We start from the raw sequence: 16,528 nt of genomic DNA, 5'->3' as shown, positions 1-16,528 counted from the left end.
CGCAAACCCTGAATTATAAAAAAGTGCAAGATGCTGTAATATAAGATTGCTTTAAAAAGCAAATTGCCTAAGAGTGCAGTGTCGGCTTTGATATACAGAAAGGAATATGTCTGAATATTTTCAGAAATAATAAAACGTAATTGGTATTAATATTTTATCAACTCAGGACGGGACTTGTTTCATATTTATTTTTACCATAAAGTTTACCGCTTAGGCATTAGTGTTATTTTGGCACCTGTGGTATTCATCACCAAATTTTAGAATACAGCTACCAGAGTGAAGACGGGGCCCTTGGCTCCCAGTGCACCAGCAAAGAGGTCCAGCCTTTGCTGACTCAAAAAGCTGGGGACCACACCCTGATGTAACGGGCACGAAAATTGAAACTAGAATAATGAGGTATCTGGGACTAAAAAGCACTGAAGTTTTTTTGATAGGTATGTCTTTGAAGGGAATTAAAACAATGGATTTATGTGTAACTAGAAGAAGGGAAGTTAAGAATTACTAGGAATTTTGTTCTCTGTGTAGCAGAGTTATAGTAGAAGTTAACCAAGTAATATTTATAAGAAAAAAGCATCCTAGACTGGATGAATATGAAGTCTTTCTTTCCTATAAAAATCTCATGTTTCTCAGACATAATTATCCTATTAGATAAAACTATTGAAAATGCAAGTAATCTCAATAAATTTGATTGCTAAGGAATGAATCATTAGTGTTGCTTCCTACTTAAAAAACAAGACTACCATAGAAAATAAGGATGTTTTCACATATTTACCAAAAAAAATTATTGTTGACTCTCATCTCTTGACCTCATTAGGGTTCCCAAGATGCACAGATTTATGGGTTATTAACATAAAAATATTTGAAAATGTTAATCAGGCTCTTTGCCTCAGTGAAGCTAAGAAGAAATCCCCACATGTACCCAACCAGAGGAATTTCTCAAAATAATTAGCCTATTAATTAACATATTCCACAAATGTGCCAGGTCCATCTGAGACTCCTACCCTCATAGACTTGCCTTCTCACTGGGGAGACAGAAAGAAAATACAAGTGGCTCAAGACACAATATATATTTATGAAAAGATTTACGAGGGAAATAAACAGGAAGCAATAGAGTCACCAGGGTGGAGGCACTATCCTAGAAAGGTGTTCACTATACAGATGACTGCAGAGTAGGGGATATTTGCGCCAAGGCCTAAGAAGGAGGAGTATGCCGTATGCAAAGCAGAAGAAACAACTATTCAGGCAGAAGGTTCTGAAAATGGAAGACCCTGAAGACAGATCGAGCCCAGGATTTTGGAAGAATAGAAATGTGTTACAATAGCTGGAGCCTAAGGGAGCAAGGGAGAAATTACACTTGACATAAACAGGACCTAGGTCATACAGGGCCTTGGGAGCATGGGAAGGTTCTAGACTTATTTCTAGGTCCCTGAAAAAGTCATTGGAATGTTTTAAAGAGGCAAGTAGTGCGTATGTGCTTGTTTAAACCACTTTTAATGCAGTATAGAGACTGATGTTAGAAGGCTTTTGTCGGTGACCCTGACAAAAGATAATTTTCTTAAGACAAGCATGATGACAGTGGAGGTGGAAATAAGTGGATGAACTTGAGGTCTGATCTGGAGATGGACATAGAATTGACAGAACTTGCTGGGAAATGTGTGAAAAGGGCTGAATCAAGAACATCGGATTTCTTGAGCTGCTTTGACTGAACTCTTGGTAGAAGGTGGCAGTGATATGAGGAAGATTAGAGGCATGAGAGGGCTTTTAGAGGGCATTAATGGGAAATAAATAAGAATGGTATTTTACACAGATGATGGAAAAGATGACTGTTGGATATCCAAATAAAGATGATATGTAGGCAATTGAATAAATAATGCTGGTATTCAAGGAAAAGGTCAGGACTGAAGATACAATAAGGCAGGAGTCATCAAAATCGAGGTGGTGGGTAATGGTCTAAGATTGTATATAAAGATGAAGACTAAGGACTAAGTCCTCCAGGATTCCAATATTTTGGGATCTGGTAGAGGGAAAAAACATGTTAAATAGCAATACTAGCCTTGCACAAACACCGTCTATTACCTTTCAGCCCATAAATATGGCACCTTTCATGATGGGGCATTGTCTTAGCCTGGGTTCCCCACAAAAGTGGAACCTGGTTATGGATAAAGAATTGCATTCAAGTGGTTTTTTTGTTTTATTTTGTGTACGTGTGTGTGTGTTTGGGGGGGGGTGAACCTAGGAAACAGGAGTGGAGTGAAGAATAGAGAGAATGAAGCAGGAGAGGAGCGAAAGTCAGCAGAGAGGCCTATTCTCGAGAACATCACCGTGGACAACTGTGTTTGATTCTACTGGGGTCTTGTGAAGAGCTATCTAAGATGAGTTTCAGGATTTTCTGGCCTTATGAGGAAACGTATAGAATGGGTCTGAGAATTGTCTGCCCAAGAGACAACACAGAGAAGCACTTAACCATCGACTCATGGTTCCTTTAAAATGAGGGTTTCCCCACAAGACGTTAATTTTCCCATATTCCAGATTACCAGACAGGACTGGCGAGAGTACAAGTTCTTGTGAGTATCTCGGGCAAGAGCTTCAGAGAAGCTGGAGGTCAAGGAAGGAGAGCTTACCACATCCATATGCCCTAACAATCACACAGGTACCCACACAAGTGCTCCCTCCAAGGAGCCATCTTTGCACCAAGCAGGCGTCAATGCCTTTGCTGCAACAATTAGTGTGAGGTGGTGCCCATACCATTTCTTGGACCATTCGCTCTTACCAACCTGACCTCCAGGAGATTTTCCAGAACAGGCTGAATATATGTTTATTCAAGAAAGAAAAACATAGAGTAACTAATAACCATAGTTGTTGTCCAATTACAGCTATACTCTAGAACAGGCACAGAATAATATCTGAGAATCCCTTTTTTATCTCTGCATTTTTGTTAATACCAGACAAGGGAAAATCAGCTTGTTTTATCTCATCAGCGCTTATGTTTGTTACATAGCAGTTTTCTTTTTAAATTATAGCCGTATCTGCCATACTAATGTATTCTTTGGGGGATCATAAAAAATATAATTATGACATTTCCTACCATGTTGGTATTTTCACTGGGAAATTCATTCTGGGGAGATCTTGGCAGCAGTGACTAGAACTGAGACAAACACTAGAAACAGAAAACTTCCGGCTGCCTTCCTTTGTAAAGTGCTTTACTTTCTAGACTTGTGCTCCTTCTTCATATGTCCTGTTGCCTAGTTTTATGCAAGCATAATCTCTTCTTGTTTTCTTGGGACATTCTAAAAACAAGGAGGGGCAGAGGATGTTTTCTCTTATCTCCTGCTCTCCCTGTCCCTTCTGTAAATATTTCTTAATTAATTTACATTATTCTCCCAACCTAGGTGTCTCAGCGGAGCTCAGCCTTTGAAGAAAGCAGTGTAACCCACTGATGGAGAACGTAGGCCCTGGAAATAGTCTGGCTGGGTTAAAATCTCCATTTGGCTGCTGACTTGCCAGGGAGTCATCTTGGGCAACTCACTCGGTCTCCCTGTATTTCAACTTCAATGAGTCTAATAATATAACCTACCTTACAGATTTCATGAGAATTAAATGACATAATTCATGTAGCATGGTTAACATGTTACTGGTCACACAGGCAATACTTTTGCTTTTTTAAGGGTGGTCAAGCCAGGTTCATACATTCACAGGGAACTAACTGCCATACCTTGTCATTGTGGGAAAGAAGACTGGCTTTCCATCCAGCTTTATTTAAGAAAAAAAAAAACTCTCTAGAATGTCAAAGCAAATCAAAATTAATTTCCTTTTAAGATTTTTTTTCCCAAACTGGTGACTCTCTGCAGTGATTAGGGACAAGCCAGGGTGTTAGAAAATCAGGGAAGAAAGCAGTGCTCCAGGGACACAGATAATCACCGGGCTATTTAAGGACATGATACCTCTCTAAAGCAGCTTAATGTCAGGCTGGCATTTTGTAAAGGCATATTTCAAGTACATGTAATTTTCCGTCATGTAAGCTTGTAACACTTTTGATAGCATCCACTCTGATATGATCCAGCTTTTTCTTTCCAACTCAACAGCTGTTTGATTACCCTGCTGTTCAGTGTGTCTCAATAGTCCTCATTTCCCACCATGTTTAAATCCTGTATTTTCTAGCGTCTGGTTGCAAAGAAATGTTAAAAGATCAAGCCCAGTCACAGAGGGGGGCAAGAAGACAGAGGTGATGGTGGTCACACAAGAAAGCACTCAGAAAAGTGATTCCTCTGCTTTGGGTTGAAGGCAACCTTTGAGTGGTCTGCATTTTTCTTCTCTTTAGAACTGAGGGAATTGCCTTAAATTTTGCTCAGCAGGAAAGTGTGTACCTCCTGCCTTCCTTTTTTTTTCTTTTTTTCAATATCTGTGGAAAGCAAAAAGTTAGATTGGCACATATTAAAAAGGCAGCACTTAAATACATAGTTCTAATGCGCACTAAAATGGCCTTGAAAAATAGTTTTGGTGGATTCCTATAATCCAATCCATTGACAGATTGAATTAGTACATTTCTTCTATTTATGTAAGTGGCTGTCCCAGCAGAATACAGTTATAGTTATTATTCAAATAATTATTATTGATTTTGTGTTTATAAGCAAATGAGTCTTTAAAATACATATATCCAGGAAATATTTTCTGGTCAAATGCTTCAGTTAGGTTTAGAAATTGCTCATATATCTATAGCTAATGCTATAATGATTCTAAAAGCATTATACTTTCTCCCAGTGATTAGTATTGGATTTAGTTATTTATTTATACATACTTACATGCATTCACACGCATACACACCTATTAAAAATAGCAAGAAAATAAGCTATTTGACTTGGGGAATGATCAGTTCTGACAGACCTTCCTAGTTGTTTAGGAGCCTTTACCAATATAGTCTGTCCTGTTTTGTTAATACACACCTGATTGGCGGGGGGGGGGGGGGGGGGGGGAGGCAGTAATATACCCAGCTAAGATGTCTCAACCTTCCTCAAAGCAGAATGAAGTCATAGGACTAAAGTGTGGGCTATCCGATATAAGCAGACATGTTAGAGTATGGTACTGACCTCAGAAAAACTCCTGAAGAGTAACATGACCCCAAACCCTCCTTCTCTCTGAAGCCTAGAATGCGGAAGAGATGGATTGAATTCCAGAAAACATCTTCAGGAGACCTCAGGATGGAGGAGCAAACATGTGAAAAGGTTATCAAGGTTAAATCCCTGATAAGTAACCATACCAGTCGGGGATTGCCTGCCATCAGACTCATTGTTAATGAGAGAGAAGTAACCTATTTGGCTTAAACCTCTGTTATTTGGTCACATACAACAGCGGTTTTGTCACATGTAAACCTCTGTCTATTTGGTCTGGGGCTAAACCTCATCCTTACCGATGTCATCAGTGTCATGAGTTCCCTGAATTTTATATCTTAATATGTTTTCTCCAATATTTCTGATTTTGTTCATAAGCCCTTAGACTCCTTCTCAAAGGGAAGGTACAGAATTTCTTGTGTTATTTTATTTATCTCATTTCAGTCAGAAGATTTCATAAATTATAAGTTTATAAAATATATTTTGCAACTTGATGAAACTGGGGTATAAATATTATTCCAATATTGTAAAAAATCTCAAAATAAGCAACACAATAAAAAACTACATCTTTCCAAATTAGAAAATTAAAGCAAACTTCAGATCTGATTTATGAAACATTACCTCATCTTAAAACTACCCCCATGAGGCAATTTCTAATAATCACACTAAATGAAAAATCAAATTGGTTTGCAGATTTTCACGTCTCCGTTCCTAGGGAGCCGCGCAGCTGGTATTGCCTGCCTGTAAACAGAGAGCCGCATGTTCACTCTCAGAGTCTTCCTATCTGCCTCTGGAGCACTGTCAGTAGAATAAACTCAAAAGGCCAAATAATTTTTTTGTTCTTTCCGGCACTTTGTCATGGTTTAGCAACCTCACGGAATTCTCCCTCGCAACACAAGCAGTTCCTGCTTATTAAACATGTCTTTAAAATGGATAGACCATGCACCGGGGCAGAATTGTCTCTGCTGAATGGCAAATTGATTTTGTAGAGCGTGTGTGGAAATGTAAACCTCTGCAGTTTACCCCAGAGCTCACCAGAGAATTCACCTTCGCAGGCCTGTCAGCCCAGGCGGTCAGATCCCACCACACCCACCAGGTTGTGCTTGGGCAGTTTAGAGCTACGATAATGCGGGGCACCTGCCAGTAACCACGCAATGAGAGCACAAACACATTTGTTGTACATAAAAAATTCTTCACAGAAACGGAAAATTGATTAGAGTCCGAGTACATTTATGCTACATGAAAAACTGTGCTGTCAACGTTTTATGAAGAGGCGGTGGAATTTATTGATTGTCGGGAATGAAATAAGCAGGGATGGGAGCCCTGTGTGTGATGTAAATCGCCTCCCGTTCCGTGCAATGCTCGCAGCTCCTCAGGTGCAGGGTTTTTGTTTGTACACTGACGTGCTCACATTGTGTCTTTTCTCGTATTTTGTCATTCCATGATTTTGCATTTGAAAGTGGCTTCCTGCCGTCCTTAGGATAAGCTAAGAACGGCTTAAAATGATGTGCAAACTGACATGGGAAGACGCCGGTTTATCCACCTCCTACCAGAACGCTGTTCACAACATTTTGTGTTTATCTTTTAAATGGCCACTATGTAAAAGATAAATACAAAAAACAAGTAGAGCCCCAAACTGTGAGCTCTGTGAGCACCGATATCATGTCTTCCTTGGAGCAGCACAAGGTGCCTGGCACATAGTAGGCTCTAAAATGTTTGCCGAATTGAGAATGGTTTGAAAGTTCTTCAGAATAATCATCTAAGCCGTTACCCTGAACCTACTACTAGGCCTATTACTTAGGAGACAGTCAAGTCAGTAAGTTTTTGTGAAATTTAAGAAAATAAAACAATAAAATAACCCATGGACAAATAATCTAATCTGGAACATTTCCAAAAAGTACGTTCCACATAAAACTAGTACGATAAGGTGGCCCATAAAAAAGCGTGTGTTGAAATGAGCTTGCATTTCACTGAGCGCTTACTACCTGCCAGGCCCTCAGCTCAGAGCTTTACATTCGTCTTCCTACGTGACCCACACAATAACCCCATGAGGTATGTCGTTATTTTTATATTGTTCAGATATGGAAACTGAAGCTCAGAAAATGTAACCAGTCAGAAGTGAGATAGCTCAGAAGTGGTGGGTAAATCGGGAATCTAGATCTCTCTGGCTTCAGCCTTTCAGGAGCTCGCAGTGGGTGGTACAGGCAGGAAAGGCTCTGAGAAGTCCTGTGGTAAGAGAATTAAACCAGGGAGCCAGTCTTCCTCACAGAATAAGCCTTTCGCGCTAGTGGTACATGTACGGTCCATCTTATCATTTCCATTTTTTGTGTTTTTTGATATCCATATTATTGCATATTCATATGTGAATATACTTTTCAATAAATAATATATATGGAACATGATCAAAAAAGTTTAGCAACCACTGGTTTAGACAATCCCATTTCAAACAGGGCCTGAGTTTTTTTTTGTTCCACCACTGATTTCATAGAACTAATTTAGAAAAGCTGATCTCAATTTATAATTGACATACTTGGGATATATAGTATATAAATTTTATTATATAATTCCAGTTGGTTGATATAGTCAGAGGAAACAATGGAGTGGCTTATTCAAAAAGTTCTTATTATTGTTCTTAAAGTTACTTTAAAACCACCCGTTCACCCCAATTCAATTATGTTTACTTAAACTTGCATTCCCTAAACTGATGCCAACCGAGCTGTGGAAAAGAGTGCAGGAGTCCTGCGGGCGCAGGAGGGGAGTGAGCACACCCTCAGCTAACCCACAGCAATCTCACTGCAGAAAGTCAAGGATTAAACGAGCCTGTGTCCCGCGGCCACTGTGTGGAAACGTGTCCCTTTGCGGTGGGCACTCCCAAACAGGAAGAACCACTTCAGTGAGGCCTCAGCTAAGCAGAGTAAGTTTAAGTGGAAGCTCTTTCTACTCCCTTCTCTGTGTTGCAATTTAATAAAAATTAAAGTGCTCAAAATTATATTATACATTTATCGCTTAGGGGCTTTTTTCTGTTTTGATTTTTCTCAATGTCCAATATCAAATGACTTGATCCTTGCTTTCTTCTTTGTCCTTTTACCAAAAGACAATGCCTCAATATTTTAAGAGTCTGGGGAAGTACTCAACTTTACTAAGAAACCACAGGAGCATTTAATATGATTTTCACTCGTAAAATGGGGTCAATGGAAGTTATATTTCATACATTTGATAGGAACAACTAAACATGAAAGGACTGACACTTTCAGAGGCCTCATTTTGTCAGCTCAGACAAATCAACAGTTTCTTAGAGGAAAGCATTAATTCGGCAAGGGAGTATTTTTAGAAAGTATACCAATTACTGTAGAATTGATTTTGTCAAAGTAATTAAACGGGTAACTCCAATGATTTCAATGACTATGATTAAATGACTTGGCCAATGAGGTCTGGAATTTCTATCCCTGCACAGTTGTGAGACAAAGATTAAATTGGGGGATAATGAGGAAGAAACAGAGGGAGAGAGAGACAGAATACTTCTAAAACTTAGCTGTAGTTTGTAACCAAATCCTGACTTCATATGTATCTACTTGGCATTAAGGGTGTCCAATGTATCTGACATCAGCATGCTCCTCCAGGAATTGAGTGTTCCATATACCTTATCCCTATCCTTGAGAGACAAAGTATCATTCCAAAGCTAAGCATAAACAGTCTTAGATTATCAGGTCATGATCCCAATTGGACTGTAATGATGATATTGTAAATCCTGAATGTGATCTGCAAAAGGGAGTTATGAACACCCAATATCAGAACTATGGCTCAATCTCAAAACATATGAATTATTCATACCGTGATTCCTGGAGGGCTATTTGCGTCCTTATTTTCCTAAGGAGAGCACGTTATAGGGATTACTAAAAATTGTGTTCCCCTCTATTTCTGAAATCTAAAAATATGAAGAGCAAACAAGAATAACTTGCAAATGCTCACTTATTAATGTACTCTAAAATAAGTGTTTTTTCTAAGGACTAAACAATAAACAAATACTGGTATATTTTTAATTCCCTTTTTCTAATCACAGCCCATTGGTCCTGAGTAGGATCTTGCTACAAGCAAATTAATTCCTTTCTGCCTCTGCTGTTGAGCAGACACTTTAGAGCACAACTGGCGTGTTAGAAGCTCGTCAAGTGAATACAGCTCCTTAAAAGTCAGCGTTTCGCTGCCCATTTGATTTGCATCCATGACTTCACACCTGGCAGAGAACATCCACTCTTTTCCAGAGGGCAAATCTAAATATCGCACCTAATGATTCAGTCTGAAAACAACGACATTTTATAATTCTCTTTGCCGTTCTAAAGGAGCCAAGGGTATTTTCAAATCTCATCTTTTTTGTTCTTGTGTATTAAATCAACTTGAAATTGTTAGAGTGAGACTCTTTCTGCCCCAAGTCTTTAAGCTCTAGAGAAAGAAAAGCTGTCATAAGGGTGAGCGGCTGATAATTCTGCCTGTTGGAGTGTATCCCTGTCAGTCTCCCGGGTAGAGGGCTTAACACATTCCTCACTGACAGCAAACACCACGGGGGACTTTCCTGAAGGGATAGCGCTGTGGCTGCTCTGCCCAGAGCTCCCCCAGGTACTTGTCAGGGCTGCTATTACACCATGGTGGAGGTGATTTTTTTTTTCTTAGCTGTATCCATTGCATTTTAAGTTTGACAGCCCTTGTGAGCTTTAAAAATAAAAATATTAAAGAAATGTATATTTCAGAAGTCTCTGGTTTTTAGATTGTAAAACCCACTTCTTAACTTCAGTATAACTTTGTTCTCCGTGACTTATTATAATGAACACTTTTAAGAAAATTGCATCTTTAGGGTCCTAGATTTGGAGCTTTACTGAATTTTACTCTAAATCCGTGTAGCAAAAGGAGAATGGAAAACCTCAACAGCCATTTCTCCCACATGTTATAATTATCAGGGCAAATCAAAGTCCTTACGGTGCCTCTCTGCCTACGTCTAAGTTGTTTTGGTTGTCCGACACTTGCCCTGCTGGAATAGGAGACTAGGGCACACCTGTGCAAAACACAAGGGCTGCAAGTTTATGGGTGTGTTAAATGAAGTCTAATTATAACTTGATTTTTAAAATCCCCTTGACAATAGACTATTTCCAGAGAAGCACTTTTTTTAAGAACAAACTTTAAAATGATTACATACCAAATGCACTAGTTGGTAAAATTGAAAAGAAGTGTTGCCAAAAACATTTTTGGATGTAGAAGCAGAAGAACACCTCTTTCTTTTTTTTCACCCTCCATTTTCTAGAGTAGAGTAGGATGCTGCTTCTTAGTCCACTCTCTATTTCTCCAACATCTGCATGCCGTTCATTAATGAACTCAAACACATTTTGTCTTGTTAACCAACAAATCCTAACAACTTTATATCTGATTGAATTAAAGTTGGCGGTGTTAAACTATTAGTGTGTGATGGGAAGGCCGAACACTTGGTGAACAGAACCAAACCTAGGTCCTGGATGGGAAACAACCAGCTGTGTGACCTCAAGCAAGTCACTTTGCCTCCCTGCACGTCACTGTCTTCATCAGCTAATGAGAGAGCTGTAATATATGGTCCTCCTCTCCTCCAATTTTTCCCATTCTAATCGGAACCCTTAAATTGACAATAGGGGAACTATATATGTCCCTACTACTAATTCAAATGCAGTTTTATTTTGTATCTCCTTCATTACAGTTCATTATGAAATGGCTAGTAAGAGTTAGCCAGATTAAATGTTTGCAATCTAGACACAGTTCTAAGTGCATTATATAGATTATCTTATTTTTATCTTCAAAAGAGCAAAAACAGCAGCTATTATTATTATCCCTTTTATAGATGAGAACACTGAAAACTTATAAAGATAGATAAATAGTATGAGAAATGGCTAGTTAGTGGTAGAGCTATAATCAGAATCATTAAAATCTGACTAAAGAGCCAGTGCTCTTAACTTTTATGTTACTCTGAATACCATGAATATGTCTCAAATACACAGATTCAGTTACACTGTATTTAAAGAAAAATCTCATCATAAAAGTGATTACTGATATTTTAATAGAAACAGTAATAATAACTCTCTTCTTAAGAATGATAGCTCAGACTTCCAGTCAAGATGGCAGCATAGGTAAACACAGCTCACCTCCTCCACAACCACATCAAAATTACAACTAAAATATAAAACAGTCGTCACTCAGAACCATCAGAAAACAAGTAGATGGAAGTCTGACAACTGCAGAATTAAAGAAATCACATCCATCCAGACTGGTAGGAAGGGCGCAGATATGGAACAGTCTGGTCCCACATCCATATGTGGAGGATAAAAATTGGGGAGGGATGTCTCAGGAGTGAGAAGTCCCAGCCCCACACTACATCCCATAGCCCAGGGTTCCAGTGCCAGGAAGATAAGTCCCCATAATTTCTGGCTACAAAAACCAGCAGGGGTTAAGTCAGAGGAAGAAATTTCTAGAGTCCCAAGCAGTTCCTCTTAAAGAACCCACACACTGATGGGCTTACTCAGACTCACTCCCTCTGAGCTCCAGCACCAGAATAGCAGTTTAAAAAGGCACCAGTGGCATACAGGAAGGAAATGAAGTGTCTGGCATCAAGGCAGGAGGTAGGGGACAGTTCTCTCCCAGACAGAAAGGAAGGGAGAGGCCATTGTCCCTTTTCTAAGCCCTCCCTCCGCTACCCCCAGAGCCACAGAGCTGCCAGGAGGGTTCCATATCTGAGAATCCATCAACATGGCTAACACTGTTTGCCCCACCCTGGAGATCACCTATGACTCTGTCCCACCCAATTTATGAGATGACACAAACAGTTGACTGTGACTTTTTCATATAAATTGGTGGTCTTGGCTCATGCTTCAAAACTCCCTAAATCCTATCAAACAAGCCACAGCTGGCCTCAGGGGCCTCCCAGACCCCATACTTCTCATTAAGTGACCCCAGGCCCAAAACTAGCAGCAGCCAGCCTAGATTCATGGCTTGACTTTGCCTTGGAATCTCCAAGCCCAGCACAAGTAGCAGCCTTCTCAGATTGCTTTATAGCTTATGCAGGGTGGCCCAGGCAGAAGACAAGTAGGGGTTGACCTTGTCCAGAAACAGCCAGGAAACCCCAGTGGGCAGCTACAGTGGGCAGCTACAGACCCAGTGGGCAGCACCACTACCCTGACCCTGCACAGCTGATCCTCCACAGAGAGTAGATGTTGGTGGTCAGTGGTCACAGCCAGTCCTTGCAACTGACTGGCCTGGGTAAATCCCTCCCATTGACCTACCAACAGCAACAAATCTCAGATACAAGAGGAGGTTGTACTCAGCCACACGAAGGGCACACCTTGAGTACCCACTTGGGTGATAGGGGAGGCTATACCACTGGACCCTACAGGACCCTGCTACATTAGGCCACACTACTAAGACACAGAGTCAAAGCAGCTCTACCTAATACATAGAAACAAACACAGGAGGTTGCCAAAATAAGGAGACTAAGAATCATGGCCCAAATGAAAGGACAGATCAAAACTCCAGAAAAAGAAAAAAACAACATGGAGATAAGCAATCTATCAGATGCAGAGTTCAAAACACTGGTTATAAGGATGCTCAAGGGATTTAGTGAACACCTCAAAAGGATGAAATGATCCAGTCAGAAACGAAGGCTACATTAACTGAAATAAAGAACAGTGTATAGGGAAATAACAGTAGAGTGGAGAATCAGATCAATGATTTGGAACATAAAGAAGCAAAAAATTATCAGAATGACAAGGGGAAAAAAAGGAATAAAAAAATGAGGATATTGTAAGCAGCTTCTGGGACAACTTCAAGCATTTCAAAATTTGCATCATAGGGGTGCCAGATGGATAAAAGAAAGAACAAGAAATTGGAAATATATTTGAAAAATAATGAAAGAAAGCTTCCCTAATTTGGTGAAGGAAATAGACATGCAAGTCCATAAAGCACAGAGAGTCCCAAATGGGATGGATGCAAGGAGGATGCCAAGACACATCGCAATTAAAATGCTAAAGATTAAAGATAAAAAGATGATCTTAAAAGCAGCTAGAGAAAAGCTGTTAGTTATTTACAGCAGAGTTCCCATAAGACTGTCAGCTGATTTCTCAAAAGAAACTTTGCAGGCTAGAAGGGATGAGCAAGACATGTTCAAATTCATGAAAACAGAGACCTACAGCCAAGATTGCTCTACCCAGCAAAGCTATCATGTAAAATCAAAGGGCACTTAAATAGCTTCCCATATAAGAAAAAACTACAGGTGTTCATCATTACCAAACCAGTATTATATTAAAATGTTAAAGGGGACTTATTTAAGAAAAAGAAGAGGATAAAAACTATGAACAATAAAGTAGCAATAAATACATATCTATCAACAATTGAATCTAGAAAACAAGAAGGAAAGAGACTGAATTATGGATAGAGAGTGTTTTGATGGCTCCCAGATGGGAAGGGTGTGTGGGAGAATGTATGAAGAGGTGAGGGGGTTAAGAAGTACACATAGGTGGTCACAGAATAGCCATGGGGATGTAAAGTACAGTATGGGAAATGGAGTAGCCAAAGAACTTATGTGCATGACCCATGGACATGAACAATGGGGTAGGGATTCTCTGAGGGAGTGGGGGGTGCTGGGTGGAGCAGGGAAAAGGGGAAAAATTGGGACAACTGTAATTGATAACCAATAAAATATAATTAAAAGAAAAAAGAATAAAGTATAAAATTATTAATCATTGATGAAATCTTTCCTTCCAATTAAAATGTTATCTAAAAAAACTAGGTAGTTGGGGAGATGCGCTAATTATCGATTATGATTTGTCTCACTGACACAGAAATTTATTAGATTAGATATCACTATGCTTTACTTAGTATTAGAAATTATCTGAAAACTTATAATAAATATGATTTAATTATGCCATTTTAATTGTAAGAAAACTCACCCTATAATTTATTCACTTACCACTTACTAATTAAGGACCCATTATGTGTCAGACCTGTCCTAGATGATTAGTTAGACATGGTAAATAGAACACACACATCTTCTTTCCTCAGCGAGACTTAACATTTACAAAGGAGACAGGCAAAAATTAAATAAATTTTAAAATTCCAAATTTCTATTGGTGCTATGGAGAATATAAACAGATGATATGATGAGAAATAACAGGGTGGGACTTACCCACACAGGTAGTCAGGGTGGGGCTCTGTGAAGGCCAATGACAGAGTATAAAGGGCAAGGCAATGTTCCATGAATGACTTCAGAGAAATAAGCTGAGGCCAAATCATTCGGGTCTTTGTAGGTCATGGCAATGAGTTTGGATTTGTTTCAGTGTCCATGCGTTTAAAGAGGGGAGTGACTTGGGTTTATAAAATATTACTGGGGTTTCTGTACTGGAAGGGGAGTAATAGAAGAAGGGACACAAAGGAAGCTCATGTAGTGACCCATGTAGAAAGATGTCATCTGAGCAGAGTGGGAAAGAATTGGCCAGATTCAAGTTTTATTTGGAAGGAGATTCTATAAGACTTACTGATGGACTGCGTTGGGGATGAGGAGAAAGAGGAAACCAAAATGACTCCCAGATTTTTAGATCGAACAACTTAGATAATTGAGTACTTTACTGAAAAGTGGAAAGAATAAGCTTGGGGTGGAAACAGAAATTTAGTCCTGCTTCTGGTGCCTGTAGAATGTGTAAGCGGAGAGGTCAAAGAGATAGCTGGATATTTTATTTTGCCTTAAAATGAGAGGCTTGGCCTAGAGATAAAAAGTTGGGAGTTTTCAGCACATAATTTTTAAACCAAAGAGTATATATAAAATCACTTATGAAAAGAATGTATAGAGTTAGATTCCAGAAGCTACCACATTGAGAATTTAGACAGAGAAAGAAGAGGAAGAAAACAATGGAGACTGAGAAGATGTGGTCAGAGACGGGATAGAAAACCCTGGAGAGCAAGGCGTCACACGAGCCAAGGGAGTTTATTTCCAAGGGAACAGTCTTCGCCGGAGCCTCATCTCGCTTGAGAGATGGCCCGCTTCCCACTTCAGGCCTCTAGCCTCCCTCCGCCATCTTACTTAAGGAGGGAAAGAAAAGAAAAGCTAAGAAACATTTGTGAAAGTCATACCAAGAGCAGAGCCTCCTACTAAAAGACTCAAAGTTAATCATAAGGTTATGAAAGGTACCTCCACTCCACACCTTCCCATCACATATTCAGGGCTCCAATATAAAATCAGGGGATTAGATGTGAAAGAGCTACAAGATGAGGTCTTTCTGGGGAGAAGTACTTAGAGAACCTCAGTCAACAGAGAAGACAAAAACACAGACTCTACAGAAAGGTGAAGCTGTAGCTTCCACAGCTTCAGCAAACAGTAAATAAAGCCCAGCTCCTAGCCAGGTTAACATAAAGCTTCACACTAGAAGCCTTCTACCTTAATTCTTATTACATGATGTATTATGTCCCACTTACAACAAAAAATTAAAAGATGTGCAAAAGAACAAAAAAAAAGAAAAAAAGAGACACAAATCTAATATAGATATGACACAGCTATTTGGATTATCAGACAGATTTTTTTTAAATCAGTAAGACCATGTCAAATCATACAGGGATTAAGAGGAGATGATGACCACTTAATTTCCATAAACATGAAAAATTATATAAACTGCATAAAATCTTAGTAAAACACAATTAATTAAAACTGGCATAAGAAGAAATAACCAACATGAATAATCCTGTAATTAAATTCTTAATTAAGTATCTTCCCACTACGAAAACTCAAAACTCATGTGTGCCTTCCCTGATAAACTCTTCTGATTATTTAAGGAAGAAAAGCACCAGTCTTAGATAAACTTCCCAAGTGAATAAAAAAGAGGAAACGTTTCCATCTTCTTCCATGAGGTGAGCACAATCTAGAAATTGAACTTGAAATGAAAAATAAATGTCAAGCCAGTCATGAATATCGACGCCAAATCCAAAACAAAATAACAACATAATCCAGCAGTTCATACCTTGGAAGATGATTACATAGAAACAAGTTCACTTTGTGAGCTGTACACATTGGATTTGTGAACTTTTCTGTTATACTTCAATAGAAAGTTACATGCAAGAAAAATTAGTTATCTAGATTTTTCAACCTTAACTTCATTCCTTTACCTAATCAGGTTAGAGTGCCATTTGGTTACATTGTAGACACTTGGGATTTTTGTATATTTTCCCCATTTCTTGCTTTTGTTCACAACACAGTCTGGACGCATATTTGCCACCTCAACCTCACTGATGGCCAGCTGAAAGAGACATCAACAGAAACAACCTGCCTTATTTCAGATGAACGACTGAAGTTTTGTTTTTGAATCAAGGGGAAAAATCAGTAACAAAATGCTCCACTCAGAAGAAAGAACTCCCCTTCAATTTGCAAACTGGTT

At 39.2% G+C, this 16,528-nt stretch overlaps 1 protein-coding gene across 1 annotated transcript in view; it reads left to right on the top strand.

Moving 5' to 3' along the window:
• Positions 1-16,528, top strand: part of EYS (eyes shut homolog) — a 1,562,674-nt gene that overhangs the window by 1,456,438 nt on the left and 89,708 nt on the right.

Source organism: Desmodus rotundus, chromosome 11 (genome assembly GCF_022682495.2).
Source record: "Desmodus rotundus isolate HL8 chromosome 11, HLdesRot8A.1, whole genome shotgun sequence".
Classification (NCBI taxonomy): Eukaryota; Metazoa; Chordata; class Mammalia; order Chiroptera; family Phyllostomidae; genus Desmodus; species Desmodus rotundus.
The sequence above is the reverse complement of the archived record's forward strand: the minus strand, read 5'-3'. Positions and strand labels throughout refer to the sequence as shown.